This window comes from Pelophylax lessonae (assembly GCF_965119305.1).
Source record: "Pelophylax lessonae genome assembly, chromosome: 3".
Taxonomy (NCBI): domain Eukaryota; kingdom Metazoa; phylum Chordata; class Amphibia; order Anura; family Ranidae; genus Pelophylax; species Pelophylax lessonae.
The window spans coordinates 21,151,371-21,171,314 of record NC_138770.1 but is presented as its reverse complement, the minus strand read 5'-3'; the positions used below and the strand labels follow the sequence as shown (position 1 = coordinate 21,171,314).

General features: G+C 45.3%; 3 protein-coding genes across 3 annotated transcripts in view; 2 read left to right on the top strand and 1 right to left on the bottom strand.

Annotated features, from left to right (window-relative positions):
* Positions 1 to 19,944, top strand: part of LOC309550245 (uncharacterized protein) — a gene marked incomplete at its 3' end in the record, with an annotated part of 2,091,994 nt that overhangs the window by 1,499,276 nt on the left and 572,774 nt on the right.
* The window catches only part of LOC309548848 (uncharacterized protein), a gene marked incomplete at its 3' end in the record, with an annotated part of 248,873 nt that overhangs the window by 77,823 nt on the left and 151,106 nt on the right, over positions 1 to 19,944 (bottom strand). The gene's annotated exons all lie outside the window — the stretch shown is intronic.
* The window catches only part of LOC309548840 (uncharacterized protein), a gene marked incomplete at its 3' end in the record, with an annotated part of 295,113 nt that overhangs the window by 150,272 nt on the left and 124,897 nt on the right, over positions 1 to 19,944 (top strand). The gene's annotated exons all lie outside the window — the stretch shown is intronic.

The window sequence follows — 19,944 nt, the reverse complement described above, 5'->3', positions numbered from 1 at the left end:
CCTGGCAGCTAGGGGCGTCGCTCTGCTCCAGCAATGCCGGTCCCTGACTGGTTTCCCCAACATCATGCAACGGGGCGTATTTATTGGAGTGCTCCAGCCCATGTTACTGGCAGCATAATGTTCTCCACGACTTCTCCAGACCCTTTCACGTCTGTCACATGTGCTCAGGGTGAACCTGCTCTCATCTGTGAAAAGCACAGGGTGCCAGCGGTGGACCTTCCATATCTGGTGTTCAATGGCAAATGCCAATTGAGCTCCACAGTGCCGGGCAGCGAGCACAGGGCCCACTAGAGGACGTTGGGCCCTCAGGCCACCCTCATCAAGTCTGTTTCTGATTGTTTGGTCAGAGACATTCACACCAGTGTCCTGCTGGAGGTCATTTTGTAGGGCTCTGGCAGTGCTCATCCTGTTCCTCCTTGCACAAAGGAGCAGATACCGGTCCTGCTCAGGGGAGGACTGGCAGCCTTGGGCCTGGGGGGCAAGTCCAGTCAAGTGGCCCATTGAACCACCGAGCTCACCATCTATGCCCACCTGGTTTATAACGGATATTGATGTTATAAAGCAAGACAAATATGATACAATGTGGTAACATAATTTAATGTTAATAGCAACAAAGGAGGTTTAACAAAAATAATGCATCAATGCAGCCTCACCAGTGCCCATCAGTCCAGCCTCATCAGTGCCCATTAATGCAGCCTCACCAGTGCCCATCAGTCCAGCCTCATCAGTGCCCATTAATGCAGCCTCACCAGTGCCCATCAGTCCAGCCTCATCAGTGCCCATTAATGCAGCCTCACCTGTGCCCATCAAGGCATCCTGATCATTGCCCATCAATGCAACCTGACCAGTGCCCATCAATGCAACCTGACCAGTGCCCATCAATGCAGCCTGATCAGTGCCCATCAATGCAACCTGACCAGTGCCCATCAATTCAGCCTCACCAGTGTCCATCAATGCAGCCTCTCTAGTGCCCATAAATGCAGCCTCACCAGTGCAGCCTTATCAGTTCCCATCAATGCAGCCTGATCAGTACCCATCAATGCAGCCTCACCAGTGCCCATCAATGCAACCTGATCAGTGTCCATCAGCTCAGCCTCATCAGTGAAAGAAGATTATTGGTGAACCCAACAAAAACTGCGCAAAATGAATGTGATGTATAAATAAATAAACACTACTCATATCTATAAATGTGTTTAGGGTGAAATTGCTTCCACTCTGCGAGCTGCAAAATCAACGTGAATAACGTGACAAATGAAAAAGTGAAAAAATGTGGCGCTCAACAGTTTGATAAAACACAAAGTAAATTATTCCAATGTGCAAATGTTCGTGCAAAAAAACTGTTTCTAGTGTCCAAAAAAAAAAAGGGTTAAGCAAACAGTCAATGATGGAAACACAGACTTGATAGGAGTGAATCTCAAAAAAGCCTCCACCTCCACACGATCACCCAGTGAAATGTATAGGTACCGCTTACCAGAACCACTGGACCCCTTAGTTATAGGGGGTCAAACATGCTTATTGATCCATATCAGATCCGACCTTGCACATCCCCCTCTCACACAGGCGAGATAGGAGCCGCCGCTCCACGCCTGCGTTCCTTAGACCCTTAGATTGGGAACGTGAGACCGTAAACTTCCGGGTCTAAGGAACGCAGGCGTGGAGCTGGTTCTCCTATCCACAGCAAACTGAAAATGATCCTTTGATGAGTAATACTGCACCATGAGAGCCTGTTTGTCATTTCTCTCCATCTATGACTTGGTTCTTTAATGCTCCATCGATTTGGCTAGACACTGTCGCCTGTGTGAGAGGGGGATGTGCAAGGTCGGATCTGATGTGGATCAATAAGCGTGTTTGACCCCTATAACTAAGGGGTCCAGTGGTTCTGGTAAGCGGTACCTATACATTTCACTGGGTGATCGTGTGGAGGTGGAGGCTTTTTTGAGATTCACTCCTATCAAGTCTGTGTTTCCATCATTGGCTGTTTGCTTAACCCTTTTTTTTTTTTGGACACTAGAAACTGTTTTTTTGCACGAACGTTTGCACATTGGAATAATTTATTTTGTGTTTTATCAAGTTGTTGAGAGCCACATTTTTACACTTTTTCAGCCTCATCAGTGTCCACCAGTGCAGCCTCATCAGTTTCCATCCATGCAGCCTCATCAGTCCCCATCAACGCAGCACCACCAGTGTCCATCAGTGCAGCCTCATCAGTGCAGCCTGATCATTGCCCATCAATGCAGCCTCACCAGTGCATATAAGCTCAGCCTCATCAGTGCAGCTTGATCAGTGCCACCTATCAGTGTCCATCATTGCCACCTACTAGTGCTGCATATCAATCCAGCTTATTTATTGCTCCTGATCAGTGCTTACCATTGCCGCCACATTCTCTGCCCTGCTGACCCCGTCCTATGTCCCATTGACCCCCATCCTCTGCCCTCATGTCCCAGGGTCTGATAAGGAAGCCGCAGCCATTCATTGTGAACAGCTGTGGCTTCCTCATCAGACCCTGAGACAAGAACAGTATACTGTGGCTGGGGTGGGATAAATGTAGATGGGGGTGCCCGATTTAAATCTTGCCTAGGGTAGCACAAAAATAAAATACACCACTGGACACTGATGCAGTAGTGACTAGTGGCAGTCATTAACCCCTTTGTGCTGCATTAGTTGTACCAGTGCCAGTGTTTATTAACCATTTCATGCTGCACAATACAGGGGTTAATTAACACTGACACTGGTGCCACTGTCACTAATGCAGCACAAAGGGGTTAATTAACTGTCACTGGTCACTAATGCATTAGTGGCCATTGGCAGTACATTAACCCCCTCCATGCTGCATTTTACAAACAGCATTGTAAATTAACTCCTCGCCTCAATGAGTTAATTACTTGAGCCATTTCACACATCTACAACACTGACATAACATTGCCTTATGTAAGGTGTATTATCAGCCTGAGCAGCCTCTGAAAACTCACTATTCCACAGGGCTTCACTCAGTTCCTTGCAGAAGCACTCTCCTCCGTCCTTTCTTCCCGCCTCCTGGCCTCTGGATGACATCACACTCGGCCGGGACTAGAAAGCATCTGTCGGGTGGAGATCACTCCGCCTGACAGGGAAGTGACTGGACTCACCAGTCAAAAAGGCCACTCGCTCTGCACCGATTCCACCCCTGCAGACAGGCATGACACCCGCCGGCCACCGCTACATTATAGTATACTTGCAGAGCTGCAGCAGAACAGTGATGCTCCGCAAGTATAACACAATGTAGCGGCGGCCGGCAGGTGTCATGCCTGTCTGCAGGGGTGGAATCGGTGCGGAGCGAGTGGCCTTTTTAGGAAGCATCAGAGCGGCCTGGAGGGCAATCGCCTCCCTGCCTCCCGGCCCAGTCCGCCTCTGGTCCTGCTGATGGGTTAAGGACCTTCTACGGCCCTGTCCAGCTCTCCTAGAGTAACTGCCGGTCTCCTGGAATCTCCTCCATGCTCCTGAGACTGTGCTGGGAGACACAGCAAACCTTCTGGCAATGGGAGGTATTGATGTGCCATCCTGGAGGAGTTGGACTGCCTGTGCAACCTCTATAGGGTCCAGGTATGGGCTCATGCTACCAGTAGTGACACTGACCCCAGCCAAATGCAAAACTAGTGACAAACACTCAGAAAAGATGAGTAGGGAAAATGTCAGTGGCCTCCACCTGTAAAACCATTCCTGTTTTGGAGGTTGTCTCATTGTTGCCCATCTAGTGCACCTGTTGGTAACAACCCCCTCTGCTACTTGACTGACCAGATGAATATCCCAGGAGTTTCCCTGACTTGATGCTATACTCTGATTATAAAGTGTTGAGCAGTGTATATTAGTGTGGAAAACTCTTGGTAATTTTTCTTGTCTTCTGACAGACGGACTCTGTGGTGGGAATAGAAGGACATCGGAGGAAGATGTGACTACAGAAGATAATGACATGGCATCTTCTCCAGAAGTAAATCCCGTTCCTCATAATATACATGACAGACCTCACCATTGGAGGAGATCATTGGAATCTCCTGATACTTCACATAGTCCTCGAATATCTGACAGTGCCGCCGGGTGCGGGAAACCATCTCATCTCAGGGAATCTTCTTTATACCATACAGGAGAGAATTCATTCTCATGTTCAGAGTGCGGGAAATGTTTTAGTCAGAAAGGAAACCTTCTTAGGCACCAGAGAATTCACACAGGGGAGCGACCTTTTTCATGTTCAGTGTGCGGGAAATGTTTTAGTCAAAAAGGAAACCTTCTTCAGCACCAGAGAATTCACACAGGGGAGCAACCTTTTTCATGTTCTGAGTGTGGCAAATGTTTCACTCACAAAGGAAACCTTCTTAGCCATCAGAGAATACACACAGGGGAGCATCCCTATTCATGTTCTGAGTGCGGGAAATGTTTTAGTTACAAAGCACACCTTCTTCAGCACCAGATAATTCACACAGGGGAGCGTCCCTATTCATGTTCAGAGTGCGGGAAATGTTTTAGTCAGAAAGCAGACCTTTTTAGGCACCAGAGAATACACACAGGGGAGCATCCCTATTCATGTTCAGAGTGCGGGAAATGTTTTAATCATAAAGGAAACCTTCTTAGCCATCAGAGAATACACACAGGTGAGCGTACCTATTCATGTTCAGAGTGCGGGAAATGTTTTAATCATAAAGGAAACCTTCTTATCCATCAGACAATACACACAGGGGAGCGACCCTATTCATGTTCAGAGTGCGGGAAATGTTTTAATCGTAAAGAAAACCTTCTTAGCCATCAGAGAATACACACAGGTGAGCTTCCCTATTCATGTTCAGAGTGCGGAAAATGTTTTAATAATAAAGGAAACCTACTTAGCCATCAGAGAATACACACAGGTGAGCTTCCCTATTCATGTTCAGAGTGCGGGAAATGTTTTAAAAATAAAGGAAACCTACTTATCCATCAGAGAATACACACAGGTGAGCTTCCCTATTCATGTTCAGAGTGCGGGAAATTTTTTAAGGAAAAAAGAAACCTTCTTAGACATCAGAGAATACACACAGGTGAGCGTCCTTATTCATGTTCAGAGTGCGGGAAATGTTTTAATAGTAAAAGAAACCTACTTATCCATCAGAGAACACACACAGGTGAGCGTCCCTATTCATGTTCAGAGTGTGGGAAATGTTTTAATCAGAAAGTAAACCTTCTTAGGCATCAGAGAATACACACAGGTGAGCTTCCCTATTCATGTTCAGAGTGCGGGAAATGTTTTAGTCAGAAAGTAAACCTTCTTAGCCATCAGAGAATACACACAGGTGAGCGTCCTTTTTAATGTTACGAGTGTGGGAAATGTTTTCCAAACAAAGGTTTATTTCTTAGAAACCAGAAAGTTCATACGGGTGAGCGTCCTATTTCATGTTCAGAGTGCGGGAAATGTTTCACTCCTTATGTACGCTTCAAACAGAAAAGAATTCACACTTTTATATTAGAGGCTCCATTTTCATGTACAGAGTGCAGGAAAGTGTAAAAATAAAGGAAATATAATGAAACATCAGAGTACGCCCCCTGCTGGTACTACGGGAAATGGATGCTGGATTGTAACGGGTGGAACTGTTTAGTCCATAAACAAATGTGAAACCACCATAGTCCACTCGGGGTTGGTTTACACCCACATCGCCCTCTGACCCACTGTGGGGTTGGCAGGCAGCTGGGAGCCCTTATGTTAACCCTTTATCTTCCATTGGTGAACCTTTTTTATTGGTTGCTTCATGTTGTTGCTCCTTTTTGATTTATTGAAGTAGCCGGCTTTTTATTGGTCCAACCAATGTATGATTATTAATACATTTGACACATTTGTTAACTCTATTATAAAAGATTTAAGCTTTATTTTATTCATATCATAACTGTGTGGTAATCGCTTATTCTGATCTTGTACAATAAAAACTCTTCGTACAATATTCTGTGCCGAGTCTTCTTTTTTACCAATGATTAGATGATCGGTGATTGGAATGTGATCAGTTCATAGAGAGTCATCCATTGGGGTTTTATTAGTGAGATGGAGAGTGGAGAAGGCACCACATTGACAGCCATTGGAGGCCCTTTCTAAAGACCTAAACTTTTTGGCAACCTGTCTATGACATTAGTCTTCCAAACTCTATCTCACTGAGCTAAGGCCAGAAGAGTTCCAGGAGTTCTTCTCTGTCCACAGTTCCCAAACCAAAAGGAGACATCCACCACATCTTCAATCTTAAGGCCCTAAATGTCCTCAGCTGGGCTCAGGAGTTCCGCATACAATGCACCAGGTTATAGCCTCTCTCTTTATCAGGGATACTTTTTGTTTTGACCACCCACATACATGTACTGCAGCAGGGCGGCTGTTCTGGACAGAATCACCTACCTGTACGTCATCTGTATTTCCAGGTCTGGGGCCAGAAGAGTTCCAGAAGTTCTACTCTGATCACAGTTCCAAAACCAAAAGGACATATCCACCACATCTTTGATCTTAAGGCCTTAAATGTCCTCAGCTGGGCACAGGAGGCGCTAAATGTCCTCAGATGGGCCAAGGAGTTCTGCATGCAATCCACCAGGTCATAGTCTCTCACTTTATCAGGGCGACTTCTGTTTTTTTTGACCACCCCACGTACATGTACTGCGGCAGGGCGGACGTTCTGCACAGAATCACGTACCTGTATGTTAACTGCATTTTCAGGTCTGAGGCTATAACAATTCCAGGAGTTCTTCTCTGTCCACAGTTGCCAAGCAAAAGGAGACATCCACCACATCTGTCCTCAGTTGGGCCCAGGAGCAGGGCCGGTGCCAGGATTTTTGTGTACATAGGCGAAGGAGCATTTTTGTGCCCCCCCCCTACCATTCTTCCATCCCAGACAGCAGCACTGCCAGGAGGATGAGACTCAGAACCTGTATAAGCCCCTTCATCAGAATGCACAGAGTTCCCCTTTATACTGTAATGGGAAACTCTGATGAAAAGGAGCTCTGTGCAACCTGATTTAAGAGGAGTACACTGGCAACTCTGATCAAAGGGGGCTCTGATGACAAACGCCCCCTTACATCAGGGTTCCTATTTGCACCAGAGTTTGGAGAATTCCCCTCACAATATACAGTGCCTTGCGAAAGTATTCGGCCCCCTTGAACTTTGCGACCTTTTGCCACATTTCAGGCTTCAAACATAAAGATCTAAAACTGTAATTTTTTGTGAAGAATCAACAACAAGTGGGACACAATCATGAAGTGGAACGAAATTTATTGGATATTTCAAACTTTTTTAGCAAATAAAAAACCGAAAAATTGGGCGTACAAAATTATTCAGCCCCCTTAAGTTAATACTTTGTAGTGCCACCTTTTGCTGCGATTACAGCTGTAAGTCGCTTGGGGTATGTCTCTATCAGTTTTGCACATCGAGAGACTGAAATTTTTGCCCTTTCCTCCTTGCAAAACAGCTCGAGCTCAGTGAGATTGGATGGAGAGCGTTTGTGAACAGCAGTTTTTAGTTCTTTCCACAGATTCTCGATTGGATTCAGGTCTGGACTTTGACTTGGCCATTCTAACACCTGGATATGTTTATTTGTGAACCATTCCATTGTAGATTTTGCTTTATGTTTTTGGATCATTGTCTTGTTGGAAGACCAATCTCCATCCCAGTCTCAGGTCTTTTGCAGACTCCATCAGGTTTTCTTCCAGAATGGTCCTGTATTTGGCTCCATCCATCTTCCCATCAATTTTAACCATCTTCCCTGTCCCTGCTGAAGAAAAGCAGGCCCAAACCATGATGCTGCCACCACCATGTTTGACAGTGGGGATGGTGTGTTCAGGGTGATGAGCTGTGTTGCTTTTACGCCAAACATAACGTTTTGCATTGTTGCCACAAAGTTTTATTTTGGTTTCATCTGAGCAGAGCTCCTTCTTCCACATGTTTGGTGTCTCCCAGGTGGCTTGTGGCAAACTTTAAGCGACACTTTTTATGGATATCTTTAAGAAATGGCTTTCTTCTTGCCACTCTTCCATAAGAGCCAGATTTGTGCAGTATATGACTGATTGTTGTCCTATGGACAGAGTCTCCCACCTCAGCTGTAGATCTCTGCAGTTCATCCAGAGTGATCATGGGCCTCTTGGCTGCATCTCTGATCAGTCTTCTCCTTGTATGAGCTGAAAGTTTAGAGGGACAGCCAGGTCTTCGTAGATTTGCAGTGGTCTGATACTCCTTCCATTTCAATATTATCGCTTGCACAGTGCTCCTTGGGATGTTTAAAGCTTGGGAAATCTTTTTGTATCCAAATCCAGCTTTAAACTTCTCCACAACAGTATCTCGGACCTGCCTCGTGTGTTCCTTGTTCTTCATGATGCTCTCTGCGTGTTTTACATGGACCTCTGAGACTATCACAGTGCAGGTGCATTTATACGGAGACTTGATTACACATAGGTGGATTCTATTTATCATCATTAGTCATTTAGGTCAACATTGGATCATTCAGAGATCCTCACTGAACTTCTGGAGAGAGTTTGCTGCACTGAAAGTAAAGGGGCTGAATAATTTTGCACGCCCAATTTTTCTGTTTTTTATTTGTTAACAAAGTTTGAAATATCCAATAAATTTAGTTCCACTTCATGATTGTGTCCCACTTGTTGTTGATTCTTCACAAAAAATTACAGTTTTATATCTTTATGTTTGAAGCCTGAAATGTGGCAAAAGGTCGAAAAGTTCAAGGGGGCCGAATACTTTAGTAAGGCATTGTATATGGCGCCAAAACAGTTTGCGCAGCACTTTACAATGTGAGTGCACACAATACAGGAGGAATCAGAGGGTCCTGCTCATTGGGGCTTACAATATAAGAGGGAGGGTCAAGTAAGACAAAAGGTAATAACTGTGGGGGATGGAGAAAATAAATGTACAGTTGTTAGGTGTGGGCAAGATAGGCTTCTCTGAAGAGATGAGTTTTCAGGGATGGGCTAAAAGTGGACAGAGAAGGAGATAGCCAGACAGATTGGGGTAGGGAGTTCCAGAGGATCAGAGAGGCTCTGGAGAAGTCCTGGAGGTGAGCATGGGATGAGGTGACAAGGGCGCTAGAGAGCAGGAGGCCATAGGAGGAAAGAAGCAAATGATTTTGGTTGGTAATTAGAGACCAGGTTAGTGATATGGCTGGGGGGTGGAGTTGTGGGTGGCTTTGAAGTTTTTGTTAGTATTTTGAATTTAATTAGTTGGATGAGTGGCAACCAATGTAGGGATTGGCAGAGAGGAGTAGCAGACACAGAGTGGTTGGTAAGGTGGATGAGCCTGTCGGCAGCATTCATGATGGACTGAAGGGGGGGATAGCCTATGTAAAGGTAAACCAATGAGGAGGGAGTTGCAGTAGTCAAGGTGGGAGATTACCAGGGAGTTGATTAGAAGCTTTGTGGTGTCATTGGTTAGGAAGGGGCGTATTTCCCCAGTAATCCTCCAGGACGGTCACATGAGAGATAGACTCCACCTCCTGCAGGAAACACAAGCACACAAGTTTAAAACAGGCTGCCCTAGGCTGCCTCCTCAGTTCTTGTGTTTCCTGCGTCCTGCAAACACCGGCACTGAGGGGATAATTCCCCAGTTTTGTTATTTTAGGCCTGGAAATAGGTATTTTACCCATGGCAGGCATCCCTGGAGGGAGGGGGGATGAAAAGAGTGGAAAAAAAAAACCCAGTATCCTGGAACCCGTACAAACTCCCACTGCTAGAAAGGAAAGTGTAATCCGGTAGTTGGAAGTGAGGGGGTTCCAAAGAGAGGTATTTCCCTTTGTGCCTTCCATCCCCTCTTTAGACTAAGCTGGGGATGGGAGAAGAGCCATGAGGACACCTACTGAGGGGCCAGTGGTATTCCCGCAGTCTGCTGCCATTCCTCCAAGCCTCCAGGCGGGCTCGCGTGGCAGAAGGGGGTGACGGGTTTCTCTCTTCTCCCGCTCCATGCTGTTGTCAGGGCACCCTGTCCGCGGCATCTATCTGTATAGGAACGCCGGACCAGATGTTAGGTCACTAAGATGGCACCGCCACCGGAAGTGGACGGTTGGCCATCTTAGGTTTGGGCAAAACACAGCGCGACTAGGGCAGGCGCCCTTACCCTAACCGAGGGCGAGGCCTACGCATTTCTTGCGTGAAATTGGAAAATAAAAACAAGCCCTGAACACAGCAGCAGCGGTTTTTCACTTCAGACTCCAGAAGTGACCCCCCTCCAGGACGTTTCAATGGCGGAGGACCAGACCAGACTACCAGAGGCTGCGGAGCCTATCCCCAGCTCTCATACGGTAAGGAGGAAGGGGGATGAATGGGAAGACTGTCCTGATGGCCTGCTCTCCCATTTTTATCTATATCTTTATGGGGGTACGTTTTAATAGGGGGAGAGTAGTCTGAGGTCCCCTTTGCTGACTCCCTCTTTCTCTCTCTCCCCCCTCCCCCTTTCTCTCGCTTTCCTTTTTCTCAGGCTTCCCTTCTGCCTTGGCTTCTGTGATCTTTGTACTTCCTCACAGCCTAAAGGTCAGGAACTGACCGAAGTGACGGACAAACCAAAAAAGAAAAAATACTCTGTGGAGCAAAGATCTCACCCGAAAACGACAAATTACCATGCAAGCTGCTAGCGAAAGACTTCATGGAATTCAAGAAAGAGATGATGTCTACGCTACAGTCATTACAGTAAACCATCAATGCTATGAAAGGGGAGGACTGGCCATCCACTTAATCCCAAGGATTTAAAGCTCCTAAATAAAAAGGGAAAATCCAGGAAACCATCACCCCAACTGCAACCAAGCCCCTCAGACTCTGACTCGGAGGAGGAAGGCGAACTACTGTACAAAGGTAGTTCAGATTCCGATGACGACTTAGATACGATGGAACCTCAGATTTCCAAACACCTGGCCGAAGAGACGGAAGAACTTCTCAAGGCAATTTATATAACGGAGGACATCCAAGAAGCACCACCCACAGACTCCATCAGAGACAGATTGTATAGGGGGCTTCAGGAAGAGAAGCGCAAAACATTTCCGGTCCATCAAGCCATCAAAATTATTATAGACAAGGAATGAAAAAAGCCTTAAAAAGAAGGTTTCCATTCGAAGAACAGCAAGGTATCCTCACCAAATGCCCAAAATTGGATGCATCCCTAGCCAAAGTGTCAAAGAGGTTGGACCTTTCCTTTGAAGATATGGGCCAGTTAAAAGACCCAATTGACAAGAAAATGGAGGTCACAAAATGTCGGGCCTACGAGGCTGGGGCAGCAGGGTTCCAACCCAACATTGCAAATACGTGCGTTGCCAGAAACATCTCCTTTTGGTTGGAACAGCTCAGAGGACACTTGAATAAAGTTCCGGGAACTGAGGAGGCTCTAGATTCCCTCCTCCTCATTGAGAAAGGAGTGGCCTATATGGCAGATACTTCGGCGGTAACCGTAAGATTTTCCGCCTGCAATACGGGCCTAGTTAACGCAGCCAGAAGAGCCCTGTGGCTGAAGACCTGGGAGGGAGACTACGCCTCCAAAAACAAATTATGCAGCATCTCTTTTGATGGCAACCTTCTGTTTGGCTCTGAACTTGAAAGGAGCTAGAGAGATCAGCAGACAAAATGAAAGGGTTCCCTTTAAAAAACAAAACAAAACAAAAAGGAAGTTTTTTCTTCAACCAAGGCGTGAAACACAGGCGAAAAGCGAGAGACCACAGACCCAGCGTAGATGGAACTTCAACAGGAACAAGGCCAAACCCAATGTCCTATTGCCAAATTCTGCATCTTCCAGCAAAACACAATGACGCCAGCCAGACCGCGGGGGGCAGACTGCGTCATTTTCTTCCCCAATGGGATGCATTCTGCTCAAACCTATTCATCTTACAGACAATAGCCCAAGGCTACAAGATATAATTAGGATCGGAACCTCCAAACAGGTTCAGGGCTACGAAAGTCCATATCGGATCAAAACACAAAATGCTCATGGATTCCGCAATCAGGGAGCTACTAAGAGAAGTAGTAATAGCGGAAATACGTCCATCCCTCTTCTCCCGAGGACATTACTCACACATATTCCTGAGAGAAAAACCCTCCGGCAGACCCCACTTGATTCTGAACCTAAGAAACTTGAACAAGTTGATATGTTACAGAAAATTCAAAATGGAAACAATTTTCTCAATCCGGACAAATCCGGACAAAAGCAGCTTTCCTAGTAACACTGGATCTGAAAGACGCTTACCTTCACGTTCCAATCCACCCCAGTCTTCAAAAGTACCTGCGTTTCGCCATCCAGAAGGGGTCAAAGAATCGGCACTTTCAATATCAAGCTCTGCCCTTCGGCATTTCCTCAGCTCCGCGTATATTCACCAAAATTATAGCGGAGGCCATACAGGAACTCAGGCTAAAAGGGGTCCAGATAATACCTTATCTGGACGACTTCTTAATCTATGGGACCTCCAAAGAGGAAACTCTAGAAGGTCTACGGAAGTCAGAGCTATTTCTCACCCAAATAGGTTGGCAAATCAACTACAAGAAATCAAACAGGATTCCTTCCCAGGAGATCACATTCCTGGGTTACATCATCAACACGACAGAGCAAAAGATCCTCCTTCCAGAGGAAAAAATAGCCAAGTTGAGAAACAGCAAACCAGCAAAAGACAGCGAAACAGGGGACAAGGAGAGCCATTATGTCCCTTCTATGACTCGTGTTCGCATCGATACTGGCAGTACAGTGGAGCCAACTGCATATGAGGGCCCTACAACATCATCTGATAAATGGCTGGAACAAAAATCCAGAATCACTGGAAGAAACCATTCTAATCTCCAGAATAGTCAGGGAAACTCTGACCTGGTGGACAGGCAAGGACACTCTAAGAAGAGGCAAACTGGCTACCACAGTCACAAGTCTGTCACCATGGATGCGAGTGCGTCCGGATGGGGTGCGCACATCAGGCAGCAGGTCCAACAAGGGACCTGGGACCCTCTTCTAGCGAGAGCATCCTCCAACTTGAGGGAGCTGACCGCTGTATGGAGGGCTATTCTGGCATTTCAGGGAACTGTAATGGGAAAACATGTTCAGATCCTGTCAGACAACGCAACGACGGTGGCATACATCAATCGACAAGGAGGCACAAGGTCAAAGACCCTTATGAGGACAGCGCATACGCTTCTTTCCTGGGCAGAAACACACCTTCAGTCTCTGTCAGCGATACACATAAAAGGCTGGCTCAATACACTAGCCCAGTGGTCCTCAACTCTGGTCCTCAGGGCCCACTAACAGGCCAGATTTTAAGTATTACCTTTGGGAGATGCAGACTAGAGTACTGCAATCACTTAGCAGCAAATGAGATCACCTGTGATGTATTTCAGTTATCTTGCAAACCTGGCCTGTTAGTGGGCCCTGAGGACCAGGGTTGAGTGCCACTGCACTAGCCGACATACTGAGCCGGAAACAACTAGACCCAGCAGAATGGGGACTGAACGAGAGAGTTTTTTCCAGAATCATCAGGAGGTGGGGAGTCCCGGAAGTGGATCTCTTTGCCTCAGCAAACAGCAGAAAGGTGGAGAAATACTTCTCTCTGAAAAGGGAGGAAGACTCCCTAGGGATAGATTCCCTGGTCTTCCCATGGCTATTCAGACTGGGGTACGCTTTCCCCACTATACCACTACTCCCCAAAACAATCAGAAAGATCCGAACAGAAAAGGCAAGAGTGATCCTTGTAGCGCCTTTTTGGCCAAAAAGATCCTGGTTCTCGGCCCTGGGAAAAATGACAGAGGAAGAACCCTGGACTCTGCCAATACAAGACGACCTCCTCTACGAATCCAGAGCCCGCCACCCTCAACTTCAAACCTCAAAATTGACAGCGTGGATGTTGAATGGGGCATTCTATGGAGAAAATGTCTCACCGCAACAGTAGTAGAAACCCTCCTAAAAAGCAGAAAACCTATTGCACAGAAAATCTAAGGGAAAATCTGGAATAGGTACTCCGCAAACATGCGTCAGAAAAACAGAGAGACTTACAAGATGTAGGCACAGTACTGGAATTTTTACTGGACAGAGCAGAAGCAGGTCTGGCAGTAAGCACCCTTAAAGTGCATACTGCAGCACTCCCAGTCTTCCTGGACACTCAGCTCAGCATGAACTCTCTGGTTACATGTTTCTTTAAATCTATTTCAAGAACACGCCCAATTGAGACCATGAATGTGGCCCCTTGGGACCTTTCCCTGGTGCTCAGGGCATTTCCAGGATCATCACCCAAGCCCCTTTCGAGCCAATCTTGGGAACTTCTTTAAAAAAACCTGACGCTTAAGACGGCCTTTCTAGTGGCGATTATGTCAGCCAGATGGGTTAGTGAACTCCAAGCCCTCTCCATAAAGGAGCCGTTTCTCACCGTCTTTCCAGACAAAATAGTACTCAAAATGGACCCACTGTTTCTTCCCAAATTCTCTTCAGATTTTCATCGATCTCAGAAAGTCATTTTACCCTCCTTTTGCCAAAATCCAGCTAACCAAGGGGAGGCAATGTTTGCAACCCTGGATGTGAGAAGGTGTGCCATGACCAAACAATTTAGAAAAGTCCTGAATCTATTCGTGTAGTTTGGAGGGATCCATAGAGGGAAACCAGCTTCTAAAAACTCCATCGCCAGATGGATTAAAAACACAATAAAATCAGCTTACGACAATCAAGAGCAAACCAGCCCATCAAACATGAAGGCACATTCCACACGCTCCATAGCCACATCTTGGGCAGAGAGAGCTGGGGATTCGATTGAGCAAATCTGCCGGGCACCTATCTGGTCCAGTGATTCCACTTTTGCGAAACACTACAGGATCGACTTGGTTTCCGCCCAAGATCTAACCTTTGGTTGAAAAGTCCTGCAGGCGATAGTCCCACCCTAGGAATGAATGTTTGGGGTCTCATGTGACCGTCCTGGAGGATGACTGGGGAAAGCTAGAGTTATTACCTGATAACTCCTTTTCCAGGAATCCTCCAGGACGGTAGACCCCCCACCCTTATTGATGTAAGATACTAAGTCCATATATCAGCATGTTCATGTTTGAAGACAAGGCAATCTTTGTACAACTGAGGGGGCAGCCTAGGGCGGCCTGTTTTAAACTTGTGTGCTTGTGTTTCCTGCAAAAGGTGGAGCCTATCTCTCATGTGACCGTCCTGGAGGATTCCTGGAAAAGGAGTTATCAGGTAATAACTCTAGCTTTTCACATTCTGCTATTTGACATTCTCAAAAAGAAAAAAATTCAAAAATCTAAATTTTTTAACATTTTTGACCAATTTTTTTGTGCTACATATTTTTGGTAAAAATTTTTTTTTTGCGGGACTGCGACATTGCCGCGGACAGATCGGACCCCTGACTGATATTTTTGACACTTTTGGGGGAACCAGTGACATTACTACAGTAATCAGTGCTAAAAATATGTACTGTTACTATTATAATGACACTGGCAGGGAAGGGGGTTAACATTATGGGTGATCAAGGGGTTAAATGTGAGACTAGGGGAGTGATTCTAACTGTGGGGGGCGGGGCTTCTGAAATGACCATAGACATGTGATCCTATATAGAAGGATCACATGGGCTCTGTGATCTTTCCAGGGAGAAGAACGGTCAGCCAGCCGTTCCTGGAGTCAGCCCCTTTAGTCTGGAGATAGGGGGAGCCAAGGAGACCATATTATGTAGAAGAGGGGTTGTTTGTCTCGGAACAATTCTTTCATTTTAGCATTATCCATGTGAGCTTACACTTCATTAAGGCGATGTCTATATCTGGGCTTTTCCAGGCGGTCCCAACAGCAGTTTTGGCCGCCAAGAACATGAAGTATATTAAGGAAGAGAGGAAAGATCGCTGGTGCCCCACATCCATGGAGTCCTATGGTGGTATGAGAGAGACAAACTCAGCCTGGGCTCCCGCCACGCCCCCAACATGTTTTACTCCGCCCCCGGAGCTTAGTCATGGGGAAGAACATGACGTATATTAAGGTCTGTGTGTGTCTCGGAACATTTTCCACTGGTTTATTCAGAAGGGTAATACTTGCATCTTCGATAACATTGACCGTCGTACCTGAAAAAATAAAAGTGTACCCTCATCCAAAAGAGACGCACTTTAGGACATTCCACCATATGTGTATAAGCGTGCCCATCTGGCCACACCCCCTGAAGCAGGAGGCCGACGAGCCCGGGTGATGACACCAATTTCTATTATACTTAGCGCCATCAAATGGCCAAATACACATTTTTAGTTTTAAATTAATGGTTGGTTTAACCACTTAAGCTCTGGAAGGTTTTACCCCCTTCGTGACCAGAGCATTTTTTTTTTTGCTATTCAGCACTGCGCTACTTTAACTGGAAATTGTGCAGTCATGCAACACTGTAGAAAAATTACATTTATATCATTTTTTTCACACAAATAAAGCTTTTTTGTGGTCTTCGATCACAACTGGGTTTTTTATTTTTTATTATATAAACAGACATTTTGAAAAAAAAAAACAAAAAAACAATATTTCTATTATAAAATATATCCAATAAATAAAAAAAAATTCTGAATACGTTTAAGTTAAGAAGTATTCCATTACATGTCTTTGGTAAAAAATAAATCCCAATAAGTGTATATTAATTGGTTTGAGTAAACGTTATAGAGTCCACAAACTATGGTATATGGTGGAATTTACACAGCTATGACATTATACTGGTAATGATCAGCAACTTATAGTGGGACTGTGATAGTGTGGTGGACAATCTGCTGACGTTGGCTGGGAGGAGCATTAACTGACACTGATATCAGTAGTGACACCAATACAGAGATCAGTGATAATACTATACACTGTCACTGTACTAATGACACTGACTGGGAACTGACACTGACACCACCAGTGACACCAATACAGAGATCAGTGATAATACTATACACTGTCACTGTACTAATGACACTGACTGGGAACTGACACTGACATCACCAGTGACACCAATACAGAGATCAGTGATAATACTATACACTGTCACTGTACTAATGACACTGACTGGGAACTGACACTGACATCACCAGTGACACCAATACAGAGATCAGTGATAATACTATACACTGTCACTGTACTAATGACACTGACTGGGAACTGACACTGACATCACCAGTGACACCAATACAGAGATCAGTGATAATACTATACACTGTCACTGTACTAATGACACTGACTGGGAACTGACACTGATATCACCAGTGACACCAATATAGAGATCAGTGATAATACTATACACTGTCACTGTACTAATGACACTGACTGGAAACTGACACTGTCATCACCAGTGACACCAATACAGAGATCAGTGATAATACTATACACTAGCACTGTACTAATAACACCGGCTGGGAAGGGGTTAATATCTAGGGACAATCAAAGGGTTGACTTGTGCCTAACAATGTGTAGTGTGTGTAATCTGTGCTGCTTTCACTGACCTCCCTTGTTTTTTTTCCCCACTTTACAGAAAATTCATTGGACGAATATGACAAACATTCATTTAGCTGTTAAAAATTCTGGCTGTATTTTATTTAACACAGTGATTTCTTATGATCACCAGCTACATCTAGTGGCCATATTATGGTATTTTTCCTGGAATACCTCCATCAGTAAAAATACAGTAGTGCAAAATAAAGCATTATGGCCACTAGATGGAACCAACGATCACATGAGATAAAATTTTGCCAAAACTTGTCACAGCTGGGCGAATGTTGGTCACACTCATTTAACTATTTTTGTATTTTTAAATAGACCTCTAAGGCCCCATGCACACAGGGCGTTTTTACAGCTGCTGTTAGGAGTGTCAGGCGTTTTGCAGCTTAAAAACGCCCCTCCATGTTATTCTATGACCTCATGCACACACAGACGTTTTTGAGCTGTAAGTGGCATAGGCGTTTTTAAGCTGCTTTTTCCCGGCGACAGAACTAGCTTTGCAGCACGTTTTTTTCTAACGCCCCGTGTGCATGAGGCCTTAATGTTTCTGAAAGCTCACACCACAAAATGTACTCAGCCATTGGAAGGTAATGACTCTGTGACAGTCCTAACCAGGACAGAGGCTTTTGGAGAGGACTGGGAGCGAGCCTCTTACCCACGGACTATGGGCCCTGGCATTTAAGGGAACACTACTCTTTAGAAGGTGTATGCCTGGGGGATCCGTGGAGTGGTCTTGTTTCTGATTCAAGTTTATGTCTCCCCAAAACACACAGACTCCGGGAACTGGAGGTTCCATATCCATATTTGGAGCCTCTATGCCTCAAACCAGCAATGACTGTAGATGTTATGTAATCAGCCCAAACCACTGGGGCCTCCTGCTATAAAGTGTTTATGTTAAGTAGATCTCTCCCATTGTTCCATTGTCTCTGTCTGTCTGCTAGTATTGTCCCCTCCACCTAGGCTGGTTTAAGTGACCAGTTAATTAGCTCATGTTAAGTATATCACTGTAAGTTATCAGTTGCTAGAGGGGGAGTAGCGTAGTTCATGTTGGCTGTTCCTTAGTTATGTTAATTATATTCTTGTTTACAGTTTGTATTGTTAGGGTAATATGATCAGGAGGGGATGTCCTCCTGTACGGTGTGAAGTATGTGTCTGAGCTTCAATAAACAGTCATTCCTTTGGATTTTACCTCACATCTTGTCTGTGTACGATGTTTGGGGTAAAAGGGGATGGTATTAGTTCTCAGTCTGCTCAGAAGGGTTTGGCAGAAGGAAGCACCTAGTCGGGGTGCCAAGCAGTTCTGTCACAGACTCCATTATTATTTTTCTACTACTATCAATGGCCAACACGGGACAACACTTCATCCATGACTTTGGTGATCTCTGATCTCCTTATGAAGTGTTTCTTACATGATGAAGATCAGCCATGGAGTATATCTGAGGTGTATATCAGGGTGTGCTTGAGAGCTGTGATGTCCATCAACATTGATATAGAAGACATTTCCCACACTCAAGGCACTAATACACCTTGAGGGTTGTGTGGGACCCCTGATGTACAAGAAGACGGGACTTCAGTGTGGAACAATTCCCTCACTCAGGACAGGAAAGCAGCTTGTCTGCTGTGTGAGATCTCTGATGTTGGTAAAGATTGAACTTATCTGAAAAACATTTCCCACACTCAGGACAGGAATATGGCTTTTTCCCCATGTGAAACCTTTGATGTGTAACGAGGTATGATTTTTCATACAAAACATTTCCCACACTCTGAACAGGAAAACGGCTTCAGCCCCGTGTGCAGTTGCTGATGTGTGTGAAGATGGGACTTCTGTGAAAAGCATTTCCCACACTCAGGACAGTTATATAGCTTCTCCCCCATGTGACATCTCTGATTACATAGTTAGTGAGGTTGAAAAAAAGACATCAGTCCATCCAGTTCAACCTATGATGTGTGTGTGTGTTTTCTTTTAACCGTACATTGAATACCCCTGTATGTTGTGGTCTTTAAGGTGCCCATCTAAAAGTTTTTTGAAACTATCGATGCTCCCTGCTGATACCTCTGCTTGTGGAAGAGAATTCCACATCCTTACCGCTCTGACAGTAATGAACCCCTTACACAGTTTAAGGTTAAACCATTTTTCCTCTAGTTTTAGTGAGTGGCCACGTGTCTTATTGAATTCCCTTTCTCTGAAAAGTTTGTTCCCTATGCTGAGGTCACCAGTACAGTAATTGTACATTGATATCATATCCCCCCCTCAAGCGTCTCTTCTCCAGAGTGAATAAGTTTAATGCTTGTAGCCTTTCCTCATAGCTGATGTCCTCCATTCCCCTAATTAGATTTGTTGCCCTTCTCTGGACTTTCTCCAGTTCCAGCACATCCTTCCTGAGGACCGGTGCCCAGAACTGGACAGCATACTCCAGATGTGGCCGGACCAGAGTCTTGTAGAGCGGGAGAATAATCTCTTTATTTCTGGAGTGAATCCCCTTTTTTATACTGTACATGCCAGTATTATGTTGGCTTTCCTTGCATGCCATTGCCAA